This window comes from Engystomops pustulosus, chromosome 1 (genome assembly GCF_040894005.1).
Source record: "Engystomops pustulosus chromosome 1, aEngPut4.maternal, whole genome shotgun sequence".
Lineage (NCBI taxonomy): Eukaryota > Metazoa > Chordata > Amphibia > Anura > Leptodactylidae > Engystomops > Engystomops pustulosus.
The window spans coordinates 127005272-127031252 of record NC_092411.1 but is presented as its reverse complement, the minus strand read 5'-3'; the positions used below and the strand labels follow the sequence as shown (position 1 = coordinate 127031252).

Genomic DNA, 25981 nt, shown 5'->3' with positions numbered 1-25981 from the left:
ACAACCAGTGCCTTACTGCAAGTCAGGACGGAGACTGTAACAAGGCTCCAGTGATAGCCAGCACCAAGCAGCATCAGTGCCAGTACTAGGCAAAAATGGAGCTACAGGCAGTGTCTCTTATGCCAAACCAACAGCAGCAGCAGACCACTGTAGTATCCCCTATACATGTCTGTCTCTCCTATTTCTATTTGTTATTGTGATTGGTATATTTTCATACTGTAACTGTTTCCTAATATGTGATGTGGTCATGAACCTGTATTCTGCTGTATCGCAATGTTCTGCATCTGTTTGTTTGCAACCAAGGAACTAGCAACATGTAAGAATGTGTTTCTCGAAGTGTAATATTGTATCTGTAACATTAAGCCTGTCTCTAACTGTGTAACAAATGCTGGAACACTATGTACACAAGAATCCCCCCCTCCCCAGGGGATCAATAAAGTTGTATTGTATGGTATCGTAATACTCCTCTGCTAATACATAGACAATTATTATTATAATTATGATTATTAAAAATAATTGTTATGCATAATAGAATATATACTCATATGGCAAGTTCATATCCAAGCATGTAAAAACATAAACTGTGTACATCTATAGCAGGGATATACAGTATATAACCTGTTAAGATTGTCATTAAACCACGAAATGAGCGTTTGAGAAATTATTAGATGAAAACGAGGTACAGAAAAGCATGTGAAAACAATTAGTCTTAGAATTATTATTATTATTACTATTTCAGGATCCTCATGCGGTAGCTGTTCTAAAGGTAAGTGCCATATTCAAAACCAGTGATTTGTAGATTCTGTAGTCTTTTCACAGTATTTTTTGTCTGCTTTGGGTCTCTTCCTTGCTTTGAGGAATATGTTTTGTTGTTAGTTTCAAGAAAAGTAATATTTGACTATATAAATATATATAGTTTCTTACATATTCTAAAAAATAAATGTTATATAATTTATTCAAATATCTAGCTACATTCTGCTATTAAAATGTAAATATCAATTTAGCAAAAATGAAGGGATTGACAGAGCGATAAACTAGATGTTAATATTTCAATAAGATTTGATTAAAATGCACTGTGTTTTGAAACACTTCCGTGTTCATGCTGTTTGTTAATCAAATAAAGTAATAAAATAGGTAGAGAGTGGCATAATCAAAAAGAACATTAAAAAGTAAAATATTTCTGTGATAAGATAAATACAAATGCGCAATGTTACAATTTGCAAATTAGAAAAGCAAAGGATGGCAGATTACATACTAGAACTGTATTCATATTCTTTTACTGAAGTGAACCTCCTGTATCTCTTGGGTTGTCAGTTTTTGCATTTTTCCAGCTCATTATGATAATTCTGGTGTATCTTTCGTTAAAACTTAGCTTTGAGCTATAGCCCTTAATTTTCAAAAAGCTTCTGAAATAATGGGGGTTACCAGTTTGAGGTGTGTCCTGACACACTCTGAGACTATACAGTCAGTGTTGTCAGTATTAGACTGTTTTTTTCACATGTTACTTGGACAAGAAAATGAAAGCGCTTGTCAAGTCATTTACTGTATAAGGCCATACAAGTAATAACTACAAAACAGAACTGTAGGTAAGGTACTCTAAAGCTATTGTTTCAAAGGGAATGCAATTATTTTGCTGAGCTGGTACCTATCATATTTCCATAGGTGTTAATAACACAACTGTTCTTCAGAAAAGTTGTTAAGAATACATTACTAATGGTCTCACATGCTATGATTATGGCTACATGACAGAAATAGTAAAGTAGTAATTCTAATGTTGTATGAGACAAATTTGTAGAGGAATGGCAGTTCATCAAAAGGAATGAATCAAACATGTAGCCACTGGTGCTCAGGAGAGGAGGGGGGTAGATGAAGACAGTCATCGATCCTCCAAAGCCATGTCGGTGAACTGCTGGCAGCAATGAAGAGAAGGTAGGAAAATGTTCTCCGGCACTCCAGTTTAGGTAAAAACATCTTAGGTTTATTGCTCACATTAAAAACTATATAAATGCTAAATAGTGCATATATGGTACACAGACCAACGAGTTACAAAATTTTGTATGTTCAAACCGCATTGGTCTGTGTACCACATATGCACTATTTTGCATTTATATCATTTTTAATGTGACCAATAAACCTAACATTTTTTTTACCGTAACTGGAGTGCCGGAGAACATTTTCCTACCTTCGCTTAATTCTAATGTTAAGAGCAACACTAAAGTATGTCATAACATGACTTTCAGATATGAGAGAAGCTGGATGGACAGTGATGAGTAAAACTGATTTCAGGTTTTAATAAATAAACAATCAATAATCAATAAAGTAAGATAGTTGAAATGGCATTAAAGGCAAATTGTAATGAAGGGATTAGATACAGCAAAATAGACTAGACAGTAAGTCCTGACTTTGAATGCACCAAAGATTATACGTGATTGCTTCATAGACCCAAGTTGGCACAGGAAAATTAGATGGCAGTCCCCCCTACTCCCTCTGCCTCTTGATGCATTGGGGCAGGAGTCTGCGAAGCATTTATCCTTAAAAAAAACACAGCCGGCAACAATTCACATATGAAAGTCGCCAGTGGCATCAAGTTTGCAGGCGCGGGGACAGTAACGCCCCGCGCCGGCCCATATTTATCAGAGGTCCTGATAAATATGCCCCATGGAATCTGATGCTTGAGGATGGCAACAATCCTTTAATATTTTATTTCAACCGTGCCTTGTCATTTCATCTAGCCACATAGGTTTAATTCAAGTAAGAAATATTGTAAAATCATGTTATAATAGCAAGTTGGTTGCTATGGGTACCAATGCTATTTAATTAACTTGTTTTTTAAATGAAGTCTATAGTGATTCCTTTAGGATAAAAAACTTTTACATTCAAGAAATGATTGTTGTCTATAAAAACCAATGTGCTGCTTTTGATCGACCTTGTTTCTCTTCTTATTTGCTATGGCTATGACAATCTAATAAAATTTGCTCAATACTTGATGATCACTAATTCCATAGACTGTGAAACTACAGATGGACAACTCAGAGCAGGAATCTTTAGGCAGTCCTAGTTAAGATAACATTGAAAATGTTGACTACTCCAGAATCCACAAAATGGATGAATACAAAAAAGTTCTTTATTTAAGGCATATTAAACCATGTAGCAAGAACAAGAAGAAGTGTCATAACGACCATGAATTGTTAACAATCTTTATTAGAATACATACAAAGAACAAAAGACCAAAAAAATAGATACAAACACTTAAAAGTGTACTGGTATACACTGCAAAGACTCAGTGAGGTGAAAACAATACAATCACCATCACAAACCCCTCTGGCTGTAACAAATTCAAGCGGTGTATATGCAAACATTTTCTGTAAACAATAATGTAAACAGATGATGAGATACCTCACAAGTCAATAGGATGGATAGGTATATAATAAAAACCCTCTCTATACAACCTGTCAGATGAAAAGGTTCTCAAGGTGTGTCAGTCAATAAACAGACAAAGGAATACGCGAGGGGTAATGAACACCTAACTCAGCCAGGAGGTGTGAGAATTCACCCCACACATTACGTCACAGGAGCCGACTTCATCAGGGGAAAAGTTTGAGAGGTGTGAGTCAATGTGGCGTTTAAATGCATATGTGCATTGGGGGTCCCCAATCAAAGAAAAGAACCTCACCTGCAAGAGTAGATGCTTTGCTTGGCTGCTGAGCCGGAAGTGCAAAGGGCCCTGAGGTCACACATAATGAAACACAACTGAGCTTGCTCCATCCCCAGGTGAGTCAACGAAGAATTAACTCATCGAGTATTGATTTTTCTGCAGTGAATGCGATGACACCGAAATGCCCAGTTAAATAACTTATGGAGTGCCATAAGCAGCAAATCATGTGGAGGTCAAAATGGTAAAGGTGGTAAACAATAAAGAATAAATATATATGACAATTGACGAGGCATATTAAACCATGTGCAAATTCTGACAAAGTTTTTTAGTTTTCTATGCTGCATAGTCCCCTATATTAAGATATTCTCCAGCAGCCAGATCCTCATTATCAAAATACTATTCAGTAACCAGACCCTGAATTTGTCCAGCGGCCAAACCCCATATTAATTAATGTGTAGCACTGGCACATTGTATTTGCCCACACGTATAATCATTTATGGCGGTAAGGCCCCTTTATTCCCTATTGTGTAACAGTAGTGTTTTCTTGGTGTGGGCGGGGGATTTTTTTACTCATTTATTGTGCAATATTAATATGTATATGTATGTCTTTATGGTTGTGGCTTTTTACTTAATATGTCCCTCATGAGGTCATCATAGACCCTTGGGGACATTTATACATTTATTTGGAGGTATGGGGGATAATAAGTCGGAAGGCTGTCAAAGAAAATGGGAAATTATACTATGTGGGGACACTGTAAGTTTAGGGCACCAAATCCATTTTGATAAAGATGTAAATGTAAGTTTCACATTCAACAATGTAGTTACAGGGGGCCCTTTGCCAAATGTTTGTTGTGGGGCCAGAAGGTGAGCTCCATTCATGGATGTGCGTTAATGTATATTATTTAATAATGTTGGCCCCCACTCCATATGACTGTTTGTACTTTGTAATTTAGTATTTTATTTGTATACATGAATTGTAAGGAAATTTTCTTATATACAACTGTGCAACAGGAACCTGCTTAAGTATCAGAAATAAATCTGCAAAAAATGTTGTCCTCTCTGTTTTTGTCCTCCCATTATGAAACAGTTAACATAATATTACATACAGAAAATTCTGATACTAGTATGAATAACAGTTTTACCCTCATTGACTGATGAGTTTTATGCTAATGGTAATAGGAGTGGGTAACTGAAGCCTATAGGCTATACTCTTAGCCTATATATTGACAAATAGTGGCATAGTTGTTGCCTCCGTCTTGCCACTATGCCTCGCGTACATAAAAAGAATGCAGGTTGAAAAGACATAACAAACTACATCTTTTCATCCTGCAGCCTCTGCCTGAGCAACGTTTGTGCTCAGCGAGGCAATGGGCAGCTATGGGGTGCGGTTGCAGCATATTGCATCTGTCCCCACAGCCCCGCTAAGCGCATACACCCCTCAGCAGGGGAGGACTCGGTGACATCAGTGGGGGAACAACCGTTCATGTACACTCCTCCCCCCTCATTCAGGAAGTTGGTGGTTCCCTGGGCACTGTATCCCACTGTATAGGCATACATCTGTGTGATACATTTTAACCCCTTAAGGACGCAGCCATTTTACAGCTTAAGGCTCAGCCCGATTTTTTGGATTCTGACCTGCGTCGCTTTATATGGTTATAACTTTTGAACACTGTTACTTATCAAAACGATTCTGAGATTGTTTTTTCCCCACATGTTGTACTTCATTTTAGTGGTAAATTTTGGCTGATAAGTTTTGCGTTTATTTACAAAAAAAAAGAAAATATGATAAATTTTTTGAAAAATTTGCCATTTTCGAAATTCAAAATCATTGCGTTTTCAGGCAGATAGATTTACCACCCAAATAACTTGCAGAATAACATTTCCCATTTGTCTACTTTACATTTTCATAATTTCTGAAATGTTTGGATAATTTATTTTGACGTCACGCGGCCTACAAATAGAATATCGCTTTTCCGGATTTTCAGAATTGACTATTTTGGGGATAAATACAGTTTTGAATGAAATTTTACATATTTAGCATCAAAACCCCCTATATAATCTACCCATTTTCAAATCTGCACCCCTCAAGCTATCAGAAACAGCTTTTACGAAGATTGTTAACCCCTTGAGATCTTCATAGTAATTGAATCAAAATGGAGGTGAAATTTAGAATGGTCATACTGTTCCCTTATACGTTCATTTAGCCCTAAAATTTACACATTTCCAAAATATAAAAAGAGAAAACCCACCATACAATTTGTTCTGCAATTTCTCCTGAGTGCAGCGACCCCCCACATGTGGCTGTGACTTGTTTTATGGGCGCACAGCAAGGCGCAGAAGGGAAGGAGGGCGCTGCAGCTGCCAGGATTTTAGTTTCCTCATTGGCCCCTTTTGAAGGCTATAAAATTTTCGCTTTTTCGTTATTGGGGCCATGTGACGGCATTTTTTTTGCGGGATGAGATGCTTTTTCCATTGTTACCATTTTGGGGTTGGTATCACCTATTGTTGAAAATTTAGGAACTTTTTTTGAGGGCAGGAGTAGAAAAGCATCAATTCTGTACTGGATTTTTGACTTTTTTTTTTTTTGGTGTTCACCGTATAGACTAATAATCCTGTTATCTTTATTCTATGGGTCGATACGATTACGGGGATACCAGACATGAATATATTTTCTTACGTTTTACTAAATTTGTCAAACAAAACCCTAATGTGGGGAAAAATCTATAATTTTTGTATTGCCATCTTCCAAGTGGCATAACTTTGTTACGTTTTTGGCTACGGAGCTGGTTGATGGCTTGTTTTTTGCGGGACATGTTGTACTTTGCACCAGTATCATGTCTGAGTACATATGGTTTTTTGGTCGCATTTTATAGCATTTTTTGTGGGATTGAAAAGGTAAAAATCATAATTTTTGGAGGGTTTATAACATTTTTTTTTTACGGCGTTTATCGTGGGGGTTCAATAATGATTTACTTTTATTCTACGGGTTGTTACGGACGCGGTGATACTATATATGTGGGGTTTGTGTTATGATTTAGACTTTTTTTTTGAGTTATATGTCTCTTTATATGTTTTGGGGGTTTGGGGCATTTTTAGTGATTTATGACTTTATTTTTTTATTGAATAACTTTTTTTTTTACTTTTTCACTTTTATACCATGGTACATGAAGAAGCAATCTTCTGATTGCTTCTTCATGATAATATTCTGCAATACTGATGTATTGCAGAGTATTATCAGTGTCAGCCTATGCACTTGCATAGGCTGGCACTTTGCCAGTAAGATGACGTCACAGACGCCATCTTACTGGCAATTCTTGCTAGTAACTCTGGGGACCAGATCGGACCCCAGAGTTACTATAGCAACGATCGGCGCCCCCCGAAAACGGTTCGGGGGGGCCGATCGTGGGGGAAAGACCCCCCAGATACTTGTTAGATGCCGCGGTCGCGCTGACCGCGGCATCTAAAGGGTTAAGCACCCGCGATCGGAGACAACTCCGATCGCGGGTGTTACACTGGGGTGCCGGCTATTAGTTACAGCCGGCACCCCGTGTTTCCCGATGCCGGTTCGGCTCTGATCCAGAGCCGAACCGGCATAAGCGCCGTGGCGGATATATCCGCCACTGAGCGCTAAGTCACTGCGCTCCGTGGCGGATATATCCGCCGCGGAGCGTGAAGGGGTTAAGGACATGTTGGAATCCTCCTGATGTGTCCTTACAATGTATGGCAATTAATGAGGTGTGAACCCAGCCTAATAGAAGAAAAAAGGAACATGAAACTCTCAGAACAAATTCAACAAATTCGACAATTTAATTACATTTGTAATATTTACATGTTTAGTTATCACAGAGGTTATTGGGCCTCATTGAACCCAATACTTATTGTAAATGAGCAGTACTTCTACGGATAGACAGAGCTTATAATACAATAGGTTGGAGAATAATTTCTATAAAAAAATTAAAAAAAACTTAGAGTGGTGACGCCTCCTGTCTTTTACCTCATCAGCCAAACACTACTGTCCATAAAATGTCCACAGATGGAGGGTCATGTGATCTGTAACTATCCGTGAGCAATAGCCCTGCCAAGACCTTAATCTAATATCCTTGAATACTACCATAAGGTCCTGGGAAGGCGATTGCTCTTGGACAGCTAGAGATCACATGACCCTCCATTAGCAGCCCTTTTATGGACAGGAATATCTGGCTAATGAGATGAAAGACAGGAAGCTTCATTTTACATATAAAGAAATGGGTGCAGAACTTTTTTAGTAGATGGAGATCGTTAATTTATCTATTATCCCCCACACACGCACACACAAACACTTACACTCGCATTGCAAAAAACATGTAAACAAGTAAAAACAAGTAAAGCGGCTTTGATACAACCATGCAAAGGGACTGAACATAGCTCTTAGAAATTCGGATGCCCTATGTAATGCACCAGTGGTTTAAAATGTTATTATTTAAGTCTAACAAATCAACATTTACATCTAAGCAATCCTCCTTGTAACAGTTGTACAGGTACCTTGGAGTACCTTGGAGTACAGCTTAGCTACTCAATTATAGTAAAGTTCCACTGGCTTACTGCTTAATCACGTCTATCTTAAATTGCAACACTTTGAGATTCTTTGTAGCAAATACTAAAGGACTTAAAATAGCTGAACTTTAAATGGATTTTCCTCTTTCAGCAAATAAATGTTTGTTTGATGAAAAATAATACAATTTCACATTATACTTTCTATATCGGTTTTCTAGATCTCTGCGTCCTGTCATTCTATAGAAAGCATCTACAGACTGGCTTTTCTCCACAGGAATCAGAGATCTAGAAAACCACAAGGAATTGATACAGAAAGTTGCAAAATGTCATAACTTTTCAATATACAAACAATAATATTGAAATTGAAACAACCCTTTAAGTGTTTTTAGCAACAGTTTACTAGAATGCAGATTTCATGCCCAGCATGGCCCCCTTAAAAATAATAAACTTAATACTTACCCACTGGGTTTCTATACTCTCTGCCCGTGCCCGTGTATGGGGTGGTGGTGTCGCCACCATAATATGTGTGCAGGCAGAGTGCATAGATGTGCCTCTGCCCGCATTGCTGAGAGAAGCCACAAGGAGAAGAGGAGCTGAGGGGAAGTTTCATATTTTAAGGGGGTAATGCTGGGAATTTCATTATGAAGGAGATCTGCTGGTTATTTCAATATGAAGGGCGCCATTCTGAGCATTTCATTATGATGGGGGTTCTGCTGGGCATCTCATTTTAAAGGAGGCCATTTTTAAGGGGGCAAAACACTTCACCATAAAGCGGGCTCTGCTGGAAATTTTATTTATAAGTGGAGGTTGCTGCTGACATTTTGTTAGTAAAGGGGGGTTGCTGCTGGACATTTAATTGATTAGCGAGATTGCTGGACATTTCATTGATGAACAGAGGCTGCTGATCATTTCATTGATAAGGGGAAACTGATTGACATTGTAGAAGCTGCATTTCCCACCCTAGGCTTATACTCAAGTCAATAAGTTTTCCCAGTTTGTTGTGGTAAAATTAGGTAACCCAGGTTGGCTTATACTTGAGTGTATATGGTATGTTATTTTGTACTCACCAAAAAACAGAAGAAATGCAACCATTAAATACTGATCTAATTTTACAAATCATAATTAAGAAATCATTTTACAAATCACAAATAAACTATGTAGTATTAAATGTTCCATTCCCTACAATTCAGTGCTAAATACTTCAACTATTTCACTTTATTCTCCTTCCATCTGCTTTCCATAACAATCAGACTGCTATTAAAGAAAGCTAAAGTATTATGTAAATAATATTAAAATAATTTTTTTTCTGAAGCACATACATAGCGAATTGTATATTTTGTTCAATAAATGTCTAATATTTCAGGGCCTAGTAGCAAGATACACACTAGGTGTGTCATCAACTCTCTACTAGGAACAGAAACGAGGTCAGCCTCGATTTTTGGTATTGCTGTGGGCTCGCAATTGAGCCTTCACCAGACAGACATTTATGAGCTACATAACCAAAATAGCTAAATTAATAATAAGGTAAAATCAATTTGATTCTTCTGTAGTTGACCTTTGACATCCATAATCTCTCCAATACACAGTAGATGTATCCTTGGTACAACACACAGGTACATTTCTGCAATAGAAGATTCACTGCGACATACATGAAAGATGCAGGCAGTTTTCCATTTCAGATTTTTTTCAATTGTGATGGTGGAGCTGCATCTTGTATAATAACATAATGGGTGTAAGTGAGTTGGAGGGAGACATACTACAGTAATACTTTCATCATTATTACTGTCACTATGGACACAAATCATTTTCTCTCCTATTGGAGAAATATTAGTCTGGAGAAAGGGCAGGTATTTACAAGTGTATGCAGCAAACAGATAAAAATAGCAGCTCCTGAAGGACCCATAATTATCGTAGGCGGTTAAGTATTTATTTTTTAGAAGGACATTTATGGCAATATATTGTCATGAAAATACATTGACCTTAAGAAAAAACTACATGACTGCTTGTACTAGCTAATGCTCATATACTCTGTGTGAAAATTACTGTTATCTAACATATGCCAAACCTTGACTACCACACAGTTGTATGCAGTTTTCCGAAGACAATTCTCACGTCAGTAGCAATTTTTTGGAAATGCCAAAAAGCATGTGCGAAGGATAAAAGCAATATGCAAATTAATCTATAGTTTGGTATGCTACTGATATAAGTAAGGAGCTTTCAATGGTCTTTGTGTTGTAACATTTACATATCCCATAGTTATAATATATTAAACAGAAGAAACCTGCCCAGGCATCAGTTTATAGATGTTAAACGGTTATGTACAGTCTAAATTTCACATCAGAAGCAAACAGCAATGAGCATTTCACATACATATGCATAGAAACTCAACATATCTTGAAAATAGAAGTAGAGCATTCATGATTTCACCGCTATGAGAAATACAGTCAAAACATCATACCCTTTGGCTATGTGAAAGGCAACTTGGGTTTTTTGCTTTTACTACATATCTGCTGACAGATGAAGCTTCAGTGTAATGCACATTTTATGCCAAGACTACTGTATAATAAACTTACATAATTAACTGAATTAGAAGAGCTGATCAAGGGTGCTCGGGCAAATCTGCAGATGCTACGCAACATAGAACTGTACACATTACAGTCACAATTTCTACTGATTTATTATAGTAATATCAACAGGACACAATGCAATAACAATAAAACAATAACGTTAAATACTCAGACAATTTTACATATAATATTATTACGACTATTATCATTTATTCATATCCAGAGCAGCAAATTTATAGACTATTGGGAAGTCCTGCTTTACAGAGACCAGTATTTGCTGATATATGTGTTCTGTTCATTCAAAAGTTTTTCTCACTCTCCCCCAGCTGGCTAAACATGGAATTTCAACTCTTCAAAGCTAAACCAAAAGCTAGAGAAATTCGCCTCATCTTCCCCAGAGACACTCCAGATGCTGAACAAGAGGATATGGAAATGGAGAACCTCCAGCAAAATATGAATAATAAATTAACTACTCACGATCTGATACACAAGTCGCACTATTGATTATTTCATTTATTTCAGCAATTAGAACACGGTCATTGTTTTAGGAATCTTAGAAAATTTGCAGTATGGAGCCAATACATTTTTATCCATTTCCATTGCCCTATAGTGGTGACATACTACTGTTTATTTTTTTTTTAATATTGGTCTGATGGGTGGTGGGGTGTGACATCACCTTTTCAGATCCGCCCTATCTTTATATCATAATAGTATTATTATGTGCATATAGCATTTATATTTGATTTAACCCAGATTAACATTCAGTATACAATATATTTTAGACGATTGCTTCTAGGAAATAAAATATGCTACACAATGTAACTCAACACTTGAGAGTGTTCACTGGCACATATGACTCTGTATCATTACAAAAAATACACACTCAAGAACTGGTGAAATCAGACTTATTGATGATACATATAAAAACCCCTATAGCTCCAAAAGATTGGGTATGCTGGTTGGATTGCCAATCCTTTGATTTTCAACTATGACGTGCAGTGCAGTGATCCCTCCCAACCTCTGCTAGTATGGGGCTAAATGCTTCTGAAGATGTGAAGCAAAGCTCTTGCTCACAACGTACTACAGTACCATATTTTTAACCATATAGCAATATAGTCTGTCATAAGCAATAATTGCTCAAATGTGGTAAAAAAAAATCACTTTTGACTTAATGGAATTAAGTTAAATTATTGTAGACTGCATAACTGTCTATGGGTCTTGTACCAATCTTAAAAGGTAGGTTATAGTTTTATAGCTTTGCTTCTGAGGCTTTGTGTCTATAGGAGATAGATAATATACTATATGAGAATATGTGTCAAAGTTACACAAATAAGTCATTATTGAAAGGTTTGCTGCCTATCTCTACTAATTACAGAGACTGGAGACAGCGAGTATACATAATTCATCTTCATCCATTGTATCCAACCTGTGTTTTGTGTTTTTATGCGAACTATAGAAGTAAGGAAACAATGCCATGTCTGGAACAGAGATGCAGGTGATAAGTGTTTTTAATATAGCTGAGAGATAGATTTCATAACAGCATTTTTTTTAAACAATGAACAACACCAATGCCCAAAGGGAAGAACAAACAGACAGTCAGTGGCTGTCAAGGCTAGATCCAAAGTATGATATAAAGCATTTACACTACCCGGATGGTGAAATATATTGGGCCAATGCCAACCTTTAATGATGTATGGGCAAATAATAGCACTCCATAATTACAATCTCTTGCTGTCAAGTCTGGGAAATGCATCCACCAAATACATCATTTATTGCCTTGCAATCCACTTTCAAACACAGTTACTATGTTGCACACACTACATGTTTAGCATTGCTTATAGAAAATATAATAGTACAGTACAAGTAAAAAGTGATATCTGCCTCTAAACAACTTACATCAAGCTGCAGAATCTTTCTTCCATTTATCTGTCTCTATGTCTCCTTCTAGCAAAAGTCTCCAGGATTACAGTGTATTGTTATCCATTTATCTTCCTTCGACCTGAGCCCATCAGACCTGTGACATTTTACTCTTATCTAGGGTGTGCATATGAGTGCAGGTGCTGGAGTATATTTAACAAGCAAGGAGGCTGGAAACCTTTAAAACACACAGGGTATTATTTGCACAGGGTTTGCTATAACACATCCAGCCTTACATTAAGCTTCATTTAAGTTGCCTTGCAAAAGACAGAGCTTTGAGTATTTCCCATCAGCAGACTTGTGTGCTTCTTCCATCACATCCCTTTCTTCCAAGCATTGATCAAGTCACCTTAATCTGATTTGATGCCATGTTATGTATCACTGCCCTGCTATACAACCTCATTTCCCTAAGTAGCTGCTTGAAATATGGAATCAGAACTAGACAGAAGAGGGATTGGTACCTACCTTGTGCCTGTGTCAATTATCCTGATGTAGCTAAGTAGTGGCCAAGCATGTACAAAGTCTGGGATGATGTGACATCCAACAAAAAGGGTAGTAGTTCTTCCAATTGTGTCCCCAAACCCCCCTGCTAGTAGTAATCCATTTAGTAGCAGAGTGTTAGAGGCAGGCTGTTATCATCAAACTTGCTTCTTTCTTCACACCATCTCTAATAATCCTATTCAGAAGACACAAGGCAGAAAGCCCTCCACGATCTCCTCCAGCATCAGCAGTGATCTCCAGGTGATGGCTAGAGACAAACTTGAGACGGAGGAGCACTCCACTCGCCTCGGCAAGCTTCACATACAAAACTTTAGGAAAGAGTAGGACTACAAAGATCCGTTTTTATTACAGGATACGGGCTACACGCAATCCAAAGCACAGCTGGGGGGTCTCCCGTGCTCCGGAGCACACAGGGTTAATCCATCCGTGCTGCGAGGCGCTACAGCAGGGAGCTGTCCACAGCCAGGTGCTGAGGCTCCCATTCACACACACAGAGAAAGCGCAGAACTGGAGGGAGCGAGTGAGCTGCAGCCTGCACGGAGGGAGACGCCACACCCCCATCACCTGACCTACATTGCAGCAGCACATTAACTCCTTGTCCTACTATTAGGAGCAATCAGCTCCTGGCACTGGTAAAGGGGGCTACAACAAGGTCACAGGTGGAGACCACAAATGGATCGGGAAACTTTCAATGCAAAGTCCTATATCTATCCACAATGTAAAGACAGGATTTCCTGAATAATTGATATTTTCATCATAACAGAGAGAAGAATTGTGGGAAAACTTTGGGACTCACACATGGAAGTATTCATTCTGATAGTGACGTTGGTGGAAATGTGAAAGATGGTTTTGGGATCATTGTTACTAACTAGAGACTCTCTATATTTGACAACAATGGCCAGGACCTAGTTCAGCAGCTTCATGACCTAGAGCTATGGAGGGAACACTTTAACTTTAGGCTATAGGTGCACAATGCTTGTTTTTGTATGTGTGCTATCCATTGTTTTTGTTGATAACACGCTGACACATCCATTTCAACTGAACCCATGCACATGAATGTCTTCTTCACAAATCTGTATGGAGGCTGTAGAAAACTCAGAGCAGCTCCTATTTCTGCCGAAGAAGTCTTTGGAAACATGAAAAATATGGATGCAACACAGCTATCTGTTACAATCAGTCTTTATTTTGGGGTCAGTCACTAGGTAACACCATCTTCTGGGTGCAGTCACACAGCATTTGCATTGCATTTAGAAACACACATGGGAGGGGTTTGGCCCAATCGCATCTGTGTTACCAGTAAAACGCATGAAATCAGCAACAAGAACCTAGTGTTCTGCATGTAAACAATGTAAAACACCTTGTGCTTGCTACAAATGTGTTTCACTGGAATGCATATGTGATCAGGTCAATTCCCATCCACACTGCGTTTCTAAACATCGTGACTGCACCCTCAATGAGTCAGGGCACAATAATGACATAATTTGCAAGCAAATGTGCAAAAACTGATGACATGGGATGACACACAGACCATGTTACTGTTGTGTGGGGCAAGAACAGCACATTTGTATGCATACAGTCTATCAGCTACAGAATTATGTATTTAACAGCTGACTCAAAAATATGAGGGTATTGACTGCCAACTACAAGAGGATATGCCAAAAGATTATTATCTCATGTTTGGGTTTCTGACTACTAGGACCCTCAGCAAATAGTTGAATGGGGAACAAAGAGTCATCTAAAATGACCCTTAGCAAATGTCATGCAGTTGTGCATGGTCATCCTGAATGCCATTCATTGACAGTGATATGATGCTTTGCCTATATCCGGTCTATTGTGCCACAATCCCTTTAACATTTTGGGAACACATATACACTGAACGAGATCACTGATTTTGTGATGTTTTACAGAGGAAACCAGACCTGTGGCAGGGCTCACTAGTAATCTTTTAATTTTGCCATATACTAGAATATGTGGGATGATTGATCTGAAGAGTACATGTTTAGAATCTACTGAAATCCAGTATTCTTCTCTGCTGACAGGTTGCCAGGAACCAGGGTAGTGAACCCACTGGACCACCGTGGATAATGACATAAGCTAACACCTGGGACCGAAGTCTAAGTGGTACCAGGTTCGACTTGTTGCAGCGTGGTACCACCAGGTCGTTCCACAGGTGCAACTTTTTCCGCGGTGGCAGCCAAGGCATAGTACAGAATTGTAGCGCAAACTTGTGGTCGGGGACAGGCAGGAGGTCGAGACAGGCACCACAGGATTAGAGTTGGGGACGTAGCGGTAGGTCAGGAGAGGCAGCACAGGATCTGAGTTGTCAGGTGACCAGCACCAATTAGCAGTGCACTGGCCCTTAAGATTTCAGACGGCCGGTATTTATAGTGTTTTGACCTCCTTATAGCATTATACAGAACAATGTACAGTGGTTAAATGGTGAAAATTAGGAGAGTTGCTGGGATAACAACCTTGGAATTGGCCAAAACCAAATGGGTTGTGTGAAACACTTGTTTGTAACCTTCAGCTTACTACATTTCACATTTAAAACAATATTGTCTCTCAAAGTGATATGCCATCTTTATCTATGTCCAATCACTTAGTGCTTGAGTGACCTATTCACTAACTGACACCATTATTTTAGTTAAAAATTGTTTAGCATACATCCACATAAATCTACTTTTATCTTATATTCCCTGGCATCAGGGGGGGGGGCTTATACTGCTCAGCAGGCTATCCCATCTACTCCTTATGCCTTCTGCCTCCTTACTATTCAGTTCATGCAGTTCATGTCATGTGACCAGGGTGACACCATCTCAGGCCCTTTTGCCTTTTAACATTAGCAAACTGTACCCCATGCCTGTATCTGATCACATGATGTCACTCAGCCTCCATGGACTTCTACTCCTCCTCATCCTCCATGGAGGCTTTTTGATTTCTTGTGATCACATTAATGGTGTACAGTTTTTCTATTGTTAGAAGGCTAAAGGACCTGCCATGATGTCACTCTGGTCACATGACATGAACATAACACAAGGCACTGTGTAAGAAAATTGACACAATATTTCCTATAAGTACATGGAGCTTTATATGTCAGTAGTTGAATATTAGCAGACAGTTTCTAAGTACAAGTGAGCAGTAATTTGAAGAGACACAGAGCTGTCGGTCAAAATAATGGGGTGTGGTTTACTGGAAGCCTGCATATCAGAAACAACACTGTTATTAAGCTATAGTACATCACTAGTTGATATGGGAGGACTTGTAACCCTTTATCAGCAGGCATTGTTAAGGTTGTAAAATTCTGGTGACAGGTCCTCTTTAAAGGAAGACTACCATTTCCAATAAACATTATAATCTAGTGGCAGAATGTTTTAATAAAATGTACTGTGATTTCTAAAAAACCTTTATAATTCTTGTACATAATGCCATTTCCAAGATATTTCCAGTTTAATCCATATGATAATGAGCAAGTTGGTGCACCCATGGCACCAGAAACCATTTCTCTCTCCTTGAACTTTCACCCTATGATTCGCTCAAGACAAATATCCTGCCATCCTGTGGAGGAGAGTGGTCCAGACAGAACTAGAAGTGTTATGGGTGCTGAGGACACATCCTGGGCCGGGTGCACAAGCTTTCTCTAACTAAAATGGAAATCTCTAAGAATTGGCATAATGAAAAAAAAAATAAGTATTTTGGAACTCACAGTGCATTTCTTTACACCATGCTGTTAACAGATATAGGGGAGGTAATTGACTCCATCTAAAGCCTATTGAGGTTATTGTCAGCATATCATCATATTGTATTGAATTTGTTTTATGAGAAAACCTAATCCTTAAATGGGTTCACAAATGCTGGCAGCATACTCATCCCTCATGAGGATGTTCCTGGCTCTGTCGTTGATGATGTCATGTTCATTGGACATGTGACGTTGCGATCCTTGGCCTCAAATGCAACTGCTGAGGTCAGCAATTTGCCCAGATATCATATGTGCAATGGTTTTCTTTGTTTCCTACCAAAATGCTTGACCTACTCAAACTATAGCCAAGTTAAGAGTAAACATATTTTGTACCTGTGGGAACTCTGATCATGACATCTTCTTTCACCATCAGTCCTGATAACTGTGAGCTGTACAGAGGGTGTGAAATGAAAGGGATAACAAACTTCATAAAGTTGTTTTTTTGTACATTAAGGGGTATAGTTTCCATAATGGGGTAATTTACTATGTTTTACTATAATTTAGTCCTCTCAAAGTCACTTGAAAGCTGAACAGGTCCCTCTAAATATCGTCATAACCTTATAAAGTGATCAAAAAGCAACATTTACCCCAGCATAATACCAATAAAAAGTACAGCTTGTCCCACAAAAAGCAAGCCCTAAAACAGTGTTAGCCCTAAAACAAGAACATTTCTCACCAAGTCAGTTTTATATTCAGTTCTCACCAGGTCAGTTTATATTCTGAAAAAAATTTGGGTATCAAACTTTGTGGAGCTTTTCAAAATTCAACCTCCATTTAGTTTTAACTCCTGTAAAACACCTAAACGGTTAACAAACTTCTTAAAGTTGTTTTTTCATACTTGAGAGGTGTAGTTTCTATAATGGGGTAATTTACTGATTTTTACTATTATTTACGCCTCTCACGGTCACTTGAAAGCTGAACAGGTCCCTCTAAATATAGGTTTTGGGGACATCATCGTGTGTGTACTGCCAGTACGCACGGACCCATTGCTAACAGGTGCATAGTAAGCAAGAAGTACTAAGTTTATTTTCTTTTATACCCAACTATGAGCCAAGTGTGGTTTATGAAACTCGGCTTATAAAAAACTTGGAAAAAAAACTGCTTAAAAACTCGGGTTATCTTTATCTGTGTATGATAAATGCAAAATATGTGATCCAAATTCTTCAATCCATTTGAATTACAATGTGTCATTATAAAACCATTTTCAAAACCCCCTGGATAAGCATAACAAAGTCAATAGGAAAGATTTATCAGAAGTGTCTGCAATCAGAAATGTTATAGTTGTCCATGGCAACCAATCAGAGCACAGTTTTAATTTTATAAACAGCTTTGAGAAAATAAAAGCTGAGCTCTGATTGGTAAAACGGTTATGCTCTTAGACAATTCTGACAATTCTCCCCCAATGTTTTGGAAAGCCTTGATCTCAATTCTATTGAAAATGTATGAGCAAAGCTGAAAAAGGAGGTACTAGCTAGTTGGCCTAGAAACATGGTTCAGTTACACCAGTCCAGTCAGGTGGAATGGGCCCAAGTTCCTACCAACTATTTTGAGAAACTTGTGGAAGGATATCCAAAATGTTTGTCCCAAGTCATACAGTTTAGGGGCAATTGTGTCAATTATTAAAATAAAACAGGGATGTCAAGTAGAACCACTAGACTATGAGAGAGGATGCAATTAAACCCTTCTTGTTCTTATGTCACAAGACAGCAGCAGGCATTAAAGTCATTGTCCCACAGCAGCCTTTACTACATTATTCTCTAGTGATGCTAGTTATGTTAATAGGAAGGACGAACAGTGTATAATATTTTAGTATAGTATTTTTTATATGAACATCTCCTACTGGGCCCCGCCTAAAAGTAGAGAAATTGGGAGGTACCAGTGTCATACATGCCCCATAGTACCTTTTATGTAGCTCCTACATGTTCTTACTGTTTACATAGTATTATTATATATTATTTATCCCAAACTGTGAGGTAGCCAGGGACAACTATCAGCTGCAGACACGTCAATATATCTTATACTGTGTCTGTGGAGAATAGTCAGAGCAGTGTGACAGAAATATGGCCCTGTTATCTCTCAGGATGTTTCACAGAGACTCATTACTAATAGAAATGCCCTAACTCTCCCAGATGAATTAAATCTATGACTGCTTTTCGAAACAGTTCTCAGCTTCTTATAACTAAGCATATCAGGCTTTCAGGTTAGGAGGGAAGCTTACTTGATGAGACCAGTTAACAACACTGTGTAAGGCTATATTCACACAGCCGCATGGGGGATGTTTATACGGCCGACATATATATATGACTGATATATGTCCCCCATAGACGGCAATGGGAGCACGGATTCCTACGGGAGTGGTACCGTGCAGCACACGTGCGGCACCATACCGCTCCGTACCCCGTGAAAAGATAGGACATGTCCTATCTTTTCAACGGCATATGGCTCTGTGCATCATATATCCCTGAGGAGAGGGGCAGGGCATGCTGCCGTGTGACCGCGGGTAATGGCAGTGTGAATCCAGCCTAAAACACAGGATAGATTTGGCTAAACAGTGAGCCCAACTGCACATGCCTGAACTCCATGTGGCACATTTACTTACCCTGTCCTGTCGCGATCTCCCATCCGAACGGTCTGACGAAGATGAAGTCCGGCGCGATTCACCAACATCGTGCGCCCGATCCTGCATCTGTTGCTTCCCCGCTGAGGTCCGCCGGAGTTCACCTTCTTCTTCCCGGTGCTTGTAAGTATTGTCTTGCGACACAAATTACAATGTTAAATCCTGCGCATTGTCTGAATCCATCGGATCGTCCGACGGCCCGTCCCCCGATTTGTATCGCGTGAAAGACGGCGACGATGCTTCAAAATCCGAATGCGTGCATCAAAAACCCCTGTTAAATGCTGGGCTAATCGGAAATCGTCGGGAAACCCGACGAAAATTCAGTCAACGGGCCCTTAGTAAATGAGCCTCAATGTATGACCAGTCACAAACTATGAGTGAGAGATCCAGTGACAACAGGGTTTACCAATCAACTTATGCTATTCCATAATAATCTCCACCTTTTTAATCTGGTCTATAAAGAACGGATTGACAAACCTTTTGAACATTTTTTATTGGGGGAGGTGGCAGAGTAAAAATTAAATTCTTACCTTACTGTAGGTTATGCTTTAAAAAGGACAAAAACTTACCACATAATAAATAAACCCACAATTAAAAATGTCATTTTAAATGTAGCATTACATTCTGTGTCGTGTTACTCCGCATCAGAAAACAGGTAAACTAATAATCAGAATCCGGAGGAGAATGTAAAAAATGGGAACGTGTGGAAAGTTTTCGATTAAATGATAGATAATGGTGGGAGCACCTCTTCTTTTGGACATTTAGAACACCAGAGATGACTATTTATTTATTATACTTAATTAAAAAGTTATAGGCAATTTATGTCATTCCAATGATAAAGCATAATATCTAGCGTCTTTTTTTATAAGACACACCCTTTAAATGTATTTATTCTAGGAAAAGAGGGAACTTTTTTCTATTTGTCTGTTGATTTGTGTCTTTATTGATGGATAGTTTACATTAACCTTCTACTTGAGAAGAACAGATTTGTTTGGAACCAGGTTGATGTGTGCCTTTATTTAATGTACCATACATATGTGATCCTCACATCAATAATATCACCATAAGTAAAATGCATTTTGCCTATAGGTTGTTGATGAATAAACAGGGGCTCACTTACCTTTCCTCTCTGTGTTGTAGATATTTGCTAATTGTGCTTAAAAGACACCAACAGTAAACAGTTTGTTTTGTGCCAGTTTTGACATATTTTGTCTATCTATACAATAGTGATAATAACCAGACCACAGTTTATTAGTAATCAATGAAGTGACAGGTTGAGGTTGCAGGTTTTACTTACTTAAAGCCAGAAAATGTCAATAAAAGATAAAATATGGTATATTGCGTACTTATTTATATGTATATATCAAAGGTTATAATGTATACAAAACCTAAAAGTTTTTATTAAACAATTTTAATTTAATTTAAGCAAAGCCAATGTCATTCTTTTCAGTTGATGTAATTTTCATAGCTAAATGGCCGTGTATAATGTTTATGTGCACCACCTGGTGGCAAAAAGTATAAGGACAGTAAGTTTTAATGGAATGCTTAATAAAACTCTTTCTATTTTTTATATTATTTGGGAAAAACAGCAATTTAGGAATAGCAATTCACTTAAATTAATATACATTCATAATAAGTTATAAATTCTTAAGCAATGGATATTGTTCATAGTTTTAAAAGTATCATCCATGTAGAAAAGAAATATGGCAGGTTCATAAAACAATAAAGATGTGTTTCTTTATTGTACAATATTTCTCAAAAATATGGTCATATAAAGTGGATACGGAAAGTATTCAGACCCCTTTAAATCTTTCACTCATTGCAGCCAATTGGCAAGATCGAAGAAGTTCTTTTTTTGCTCATTAATGTAAACTTAGCCCCCATCCTTACAGAAAAAAGGAAATGTAGATATTTTTGCTCATTTATTAAACAAGAAAAACTGAAATATCCCAAGGTCAGGGGTATTCAGACCCTTTGCTCAGTATTGAGTAGAAGCACCTTCATTCTTGGGAATGATGCAACACGTTTTTCACACCTGGATTTGGGGATCCTCTGCCATTTTTCCTTGCAGATCCTTTCCAGTTCCCTCAGGTTGGATGGTGAATGTTGGTGGGCAGCAATTTTTAAGTCTCTGCAGAGATCCTCAATTGGGTTTAGGTCAGGGCCTTGGCTGGGCCAGTCAAAAATGATCACTGCTTTGTTATTTTAGCTGTGTTCTTGTGGTCATTGTTTTGTTGGAAGGTAAAAATTTGGCCCAGTCTGAGGTCCAGAGCACTCTGGAAGAGGTTTTTATCCAGAATATCTCTGTACTTGGCTGTATTCATCTTCCTGTCACTGTAGCTGAAAACAACCATTGCATGATGCTGCCACCACCATGTTACTCTGTTGGCTTGTATTTGACAAGTGAAGAGCAATGCCGGGTTTTCTCTACACATACCACTTAGAATTAACACCGGAAAGTTCAATCTTTATCTCATTAGACCAGAATATTTTATTACTCATAGTCTGGGAGTCCTTCATGTGTTTTTTTGCAAACTGTATGCAGGTTTTCATGTATCTTGCACTGAGGAGAGGCTTCCATCGGCACACTCTGCCATAAAGCCCCAACTGGTAGAGGGCTGCCATTATAGTTGACTTTGTGGGACTTTCTTCCATCTTCCTACTACATCTCTGGAGCTCAGCCACAGTGATCTTGGACTTCTTCTTTACCTTTCTCACTAAGGCTCTTCTGCCATAATTATAGATACATGAATATGTATATGTATATGACTTTTTATGGACTTTTTATATGAACACATGATGAGCTAATGCAACTTTTCTATGGGATTTGTGGCAGTTTTCTCTCTTCTAATTTTGGTATAATTATCTTCTCCCATGATTACTTAGTTTGACTTGATGGCCAGGTCAAGTAAGAGTTGTGGTCATCTCAAACCTCTTCCATTTTAGGAATATCTTAGGAACATTGAGTGCTGCAGAAATTCTTTTATAGCCTTGGCCAGATCTGTGTCCACAATTCTGTTTCTGAGCTTCTTTGGTAGTTCCTTATACCTTATGATTCTCATGTTCTCTTTTATGCACTGTGAGCGAAGAGGTCTTACATAAACAGATGTAGCCTTTCCTAACCAAGTCCAATCTCTTTAATTAAACATAGCTGTACTTCAATGATGCAGTATAACTAGAGATGAGCGAACACTAAAATGCTCGGGTACTCGTTATTCGAGACGAACTTTTCCCGATGCTCGAGTGCTCGTCTCGAATAACGAACCCCATTGAAGTCAATGGGAGACTCGAGCATTTTTCAAGGGGACCAAGGCTCTGCACAGGGAAGCTTGGCCAAACACCTGGGAACCTCAGAAAAGGATGGAAACACCACGGAAATGGACAGGAAACAGCAGGGGCAGCATGCATGGATGCCTCTGAGGCTGCTTAATCGCACCATTATGCCGAAATTATGGGCAACAGCATGGCCATGACAGAGTGACAGAATGAAGCTAGATAGCATGTAAAACATCCAATAATTGACCCTGACACTATAGGGGACGGCATGCAGAGGCAGAGGCAGCGGCAGCAGGCTAGAGAGTGGCATGGCGACATACCCTAATTGGACTCAGGCTTCAAACCAATGGGTGTCAGAGAGGAACCAAAGGAGGTGAGCAAGAAGCGCTCAAATAATATCGGTACATGATAAAAGTTTGCCAGTATATTTTGTGGATTACACAGCAGGGTGGCGACAAAGTTAACATGGAAGCCATGAAAACAACCCAAAATTCTGCCTGACACAGCTCGTTTGATAAGGGGACCATGTATGCTTACAGTTCATGCCAGTCGCTGCACTGGCTGCCAGTCTCCTTTCGAATACAGTTTAAAATAATAATAACCCTCATCCATAAAGCTCTGTATAATGCTGCACCCCCCTACCTCTCCTCTCTTATCTCAGTCTATCGCCCAACCCGTGCTCTTAGATCCGCCAGTGATCTTAGATTAACCTCTACCCTAGTGCGGACCTCCCACTCGCGTCTCCAAGACTTCTCTAGAGCTGCACCAATTCTATGGAATGCTCTGCCCTGGACTATCAGACTAATACCTAACCTCCAAAGTTTCAAACGTGCTCTTAAAACCCATTTCTTTAGGCAAGCCTATAACACTCATTAACTGCATGAAGTTTTAACTCTTCTACTAACCCGTCCTGTGTCGTCCTCCCATCTGTTATCCAGCAACCAACAGGCACCAGACTTCTCTGCAGTCCCATTCACCCTGGACCTGGTATATAAGATGACGGCTGAGTGGTTCAAGCGACAGCAATTCCATTTATTATATTTTGTTCTATTCCCTAAGAAGAATGGCTTGACCGTTAAATATTCTTTTACCTCGTGTTACCCCATCATCTTCATAAACCGTAAGCTCTGGCGAGCAGGGACCTCACTCCTGTTGTTCCATACAAATGTTGTGCTCTGTTACAATACATTTGTATTTGTTTCCTATGATTTGTAAAGCGCTACGGAATATGATGGCGCTATATAAATAAAGATTATTATTATTATTATTATGGAGGCAGTGAACTAGTAGTAGATTAAAGGTGCTGCAACTATGTTAGTTGGATCTTGGGATGGAGCTGGCGCTCTGCAGCCAGGCGAGCTTTTGCCAATCCAAGCCCCTGTCTCTAGGCTACTCCCCAAACAGCACTTCTAAGAACCTTTTGTATAAGATCAAGTGTAGTAGCGTTCTTATAAGTTTAGGATATGGCGGGTGAGGGGAATGTAAACAGATGCGCAAGAAGCGCTGAAATAATATCCCTAAATGGTAAAAGTTTGCAAGTATATTTTGTGGATTACACAGCAGGGTGGCGACAAAGTTAACAACTTTGATGTGGAATGCCCTGTAATAGCTCTTGGGCGGTGTGCCTTTTATCGCCTAGGCTCAGCAGTTTCAGCACCGCCTGCTGTCGCTTAGCGACGGCACTGCTGCTGTGCCTAGAGCTACCGATTGATGGCGCCATGCCCACGGATGGTAATTCGGAGGAGGAGGAGGTGGAGGAGGGGTGGGAGGAGGTATAGTAGGCCTTTGAGACCTGGACCGAGGTAGGCCCCGCAATTCTCTGCGTCGGCAGTATATGACCAGCCCCAGGGTCAGACTCGGTCCCAGCCTGCACCAAGTTAAGTGTAGTAGCGTTCTTATAAGTTTGGGATATGGCGGGTGAGGGGAATGTAAACAGATGCGCAAGAAGCGCATGATGCGCATGGAGCTGGCGCTCTGCAGCCAGGCGAGCTTTCGCCAATTCAAGCCCCTGTCTCTAGGCTACTCCCCAAACAGCACTTCTAAGAACCTTTTGTATAAGATCAAGTGTAGTAGCGTTCTTATAAGTTTAGGATATGGCGGGTGAGGGGAATGTAAACAGATGCGCAAGAAGCGCTGAAATAATATCCCTAAATGGTAAAAGTTTGCCAGTATATTTTGTGGATAACACAGGAGGGTGGCGACAAAGTTAACAACTTTGATGTGTAATCCATGAAAACAACCCAAATTTCTGCCTGACACACCTCGTTTGATAAAGGGACGATGTATGGAGGCAGCTATATGGACGACTTTTGGAGGTAGCAATGGAGACAACGTGTGGAGGCTGCTATGGAGACAATTTAATTTGGATAGTGCCTGTATGTGGCAGTCCCAAACATTTTTCAAACCAGAGGAGCAGGTAGGTGGCCCTCCAGTAAAATGGAATAGATTGAGTGCCTGTATGTGGCAGTCCCAAAAATGTTTCAAACCAGAGGAGCAGGTAGGTGGCCCTGCAGTAAAATGGAATAGATTGAGTGCCTGTATGTGGCAGTCCCAAAAATTTTTCAAACCAGAGGAGCAGGTAGGTGGCCCTCCAGTAAAATGGAATAGATTGAGTGCCTGTATGTGGCAGTCCCAAAAATGTTTCAAACCAGAGGAGCAGGTAGGTGGCCCTGCAGTAAAATGGAATAGATTGAGTGCCTGTATGTGGCAGTCCCAAAAATTTTTCAAACCAGAGGAGCAGGTAGGTGGCCCTCCAGTAAAATGGAATAGATTGAGTGCCTGTATGTGGCAGTCCCAAAAATGTTTCAAACCAGAGGAGCAGGTAGGTGGCCCTGCAGTAAAATGGAATAGATTGAGTGCCTGTATGTGGCAGTCCCAAAAATTTTTCAAACCAGAGGAGCAGGTAGGTGGCCCTCCAGTAAAATGGAATAGATTGAGTGCCTGTATGTGGCAGTCCCAAAAATGTTTCAAACCAGAGGAGCAGGTAGGTGGCCCTGCAGTAAAATGGAATAGATTGAGTGCCTGTATGTGGCACTCACAAAAATTGTTTCAAACAGAGGACCGGGTAGGTGGCCCTCCAGAAAAATTAAATGCATGAAGTACTATAGCAAGAGCCAGTGGGCCCTGTCAAAAAATAGCCATTTTCCTCTGCTTTACTGTACAAAGAGGAGGAGAAGGAG

General features: G+C 39.3%; 1 protein-coding gene across 5 annotated transcripts in view; it reads right to left on the bottom strand.

Annotated features, from left to right (window-relative positions):
* Positions 1-13669, bottom strand: part of LINGO2 (leucine rich repeat and Ig domain containing 2) — an 840065-nt gene extending 826396 nt beyond the window's left edge. For all 5 annotated transcript variants that reach the window (XR_011855854.1, XM_072153017.1, XM_072153028.1 and 2 more), the window contains exon 1: positions 13138-13669. The gene's annotated coding sequence lies outside the window, so the exon portion shown is untranslated. The remainder of the gene's footprint in view (positions 1-13137) is intronic.
* Positions 13670-25981: the final 12312 nt, after the last annotated feature.